The 2,500-nt window shown below is 37.2% G+C and overlaps 1 protein-coding gene across 1 annotated transcript in view; it reads right to left on the bottom strand.

Annotated features, from left to right (window-relative positions):
- The window catches only part of nbeaa (neurobeachin a), a 270,112-nt gene that overhangs the window by 11,055 nt on the left and 256,557 nt on the right, over window positions 1-2,500 (bottom strand).

Below are 2,500 nucleotides of genomic sequence, written 5' to 3'. Positions count from 1 at the left end.
ACATTGGAGTAAATCAAGTTTACATTTTGGGTTCTGATGGGGTACGACATTTGTACTAAGCTCATGAGGCATTTATAATTTATATTCTATAAGAACCAATGGATATGCAGTGCATTCGTAAAGTATTCAGACCCCTTGACTTTTTCCACATTTTTGTTACATTACAGCCTATTTTTAATCAATCTACACACAATACCCCATAATGACATCACAATACCCCATAATGACATCACAATACCTCATAATGACATCACAATACCCCATAATGACATCACAATACCCCATAATAGCATCACAATACCCCATAATGACATCACAATACAATACATGCAAATTTATTACAAATAAAAAAACTGAAATGTCACATTTCCATAAGTATTCAGACCCTTTACTCAGTACTTTGTTGAAGCGCATTTGGCAGCAATTACAACCTCGAGTCTTCTTGGGTATGACTCTACAGCTTGGCGCACCTGTATTTGGGGAGTTTCTCCCATTCTTCTCTGCAGATCCTCTCAAGCTCTGTCAGGTTGGATGGGGAGCGTTGCTGCACAGCTATTTTCAGGTCTCTCCAGAGATGTTCGATCAGGTTCAAGTCCGGGCTCTGGCTGGTCCAGTCAAGGACATTCAGAGACTTGTCCCGAAGCCACTTCTGTGTTGTCTTGGCTGTGTGCTTAGGGTCGTTGCCCCGTTGAAAGGTAAACCTTCGCCCCAGTCTGAGGTCCTGAGCGCTCTGGAGCAGGTTTTCATCAAGGATCTCTCTGTACTTTGCTCCGTTCATCTTTCCCTTGATCCTGACTAGTCTCCCAGTCCCTGCCGCTGAAAAACATCCCCACAGCATGATGCTGCCACCACCATGCTTCACCATAGGGATGGTGCCAGGTTTCCTCCAGACGTGACGCTTGGCATTCAGGCCAAAGAGTTCAATCTTGGTTTCATCAGACCAGATAATCTTTTTTCTCATAATCTGAGAATCCTTTAGTTGCCTTTTGGCAAACTCCAAGTGGGGTGTCATGTGCTTTTTACTGAGGAGTGGCATCCGTCTGGCCGCTCTACCATAAAGGCCTGATTGGTGGAGTGCTGCAGAGATAATGTCCTTCTGAAAGATTCTCCCATCTCCACAGAGGAACTCTGGAGCTCTGTCAGAGTGACCATCGGGTTCTTGGTCACCTCCCTGACCAAGGCCCTTCTCCCCCGATAGCTCAGTTTTGCCGAGCAGTCAGCTCTAGGAAGAGTCTTGTTGATTATAAACTTCTTCCATTTAAGAATGATGGAGACTACTGTGTTCTTGGGGATGTTCAATGTGGCAGACACAATCCTGTCTCAGAGCTCTATGGTCAATTCCTTCGACCTCATGGCTTGGTTTTTGCTCTGATATGCACTGTCAACTGTGGGACCTTATATAGACAGGTGTGTGCCTTTCCAAATCATGTCCAATCAATGTAATTTACCACAGGAGGACTCCAATCAAGTTGTAGAAACATCTTAAAGGATGGAAACAGGAAGCACCTGAGCTCAATTTCGAGTCTCATAGCAAAGGGTCTGAATACTTATGTAAATAAGGTATCTGTACGAAAGACTATTAAGAGTAACTATTACTTATGTAAATAAGGTATCTGCACGAAAGACTATTAAGAGTAACTATTACTTATGTAAATAAGGTATCTGTACGAAAGACTATTAAGAGTAACTATTACTTATGTAAATAAGGTATCTGTACGAAAGACTATTAAGAGTAACTATTACTTATGTAAATAAGGTATCTGTACAAAAGACTATTACTTATGTAAATAAGGTATCTGTAACTATTACTTATGTAAATAAGGTATCTGTACAAAAGACTATTAATGTAAATAACTATTACTTATGTAAAATAAGGTATCTGTACGAAAGACTATTAAGAGTAACTATTACTTATGTAAATAAGGTATCTGTACAAAAGACTATTAAGAGTAACTATTACTTATGTAAATAAGGTATCTGTACGAAAGACTATTACTTATGTAAATAAGGTATCTGTACGAAAGACTATTACTTATGTAAATAAGGTATCTGTACGAAAGACTATTACTTATGTAAATAAGGTATCTGTACGAAAGACTATTACTTATGTAAATAAGGTATCTGTATGAAAGACTATTACTTATGTAAATAAGGTATCTGTATGAAAGACTATTACTTATGTAAATAAGGTATCTGTACGAAAGACTATTACTTATGTAAATAAGGTATCTGTATGAAAGACTATTACTTATGTAAATAAGGTATCTGTATGAAAGACTATTACTTATGTAAATAAGGTATCTGTATGAAAGACTATTACTTATGTAAATAAGGTATCTGTATGAAAGACTATTACTTATGTAAATAAGGTATCTGTATGAAAGACTATTACTTATGTAAATAAGGTATCTGTATGAAAGACTATTACTTATGTAAATAAGGTAACTATTATTTATGTAAATAAGGTATCTGTATGAAAGACTATTACTTATGTAAATAA

Source organism: Oncorhynchus tshawytscha, linkage group LG33, assembly GCF_018296145.1.
Source record: "Oncorhynchus tshawytscha isolate Ot180627B linkage group LG33, Otsh_v2.0, whole genome shotgun sequence".
NCBI classification, from domain to species: Eukaryota; Metazoa; Chordata; class Actinopteri; order Salmoniformes; family Salmonidae; genus Oncorhynchus; species Oncorhynchus tshawytscha.
The sequence above is the reverse complement of the archived record's forward strand: the minus strand, read 5'-3'. Positions and strand labels throughout refer to the sequence as shown.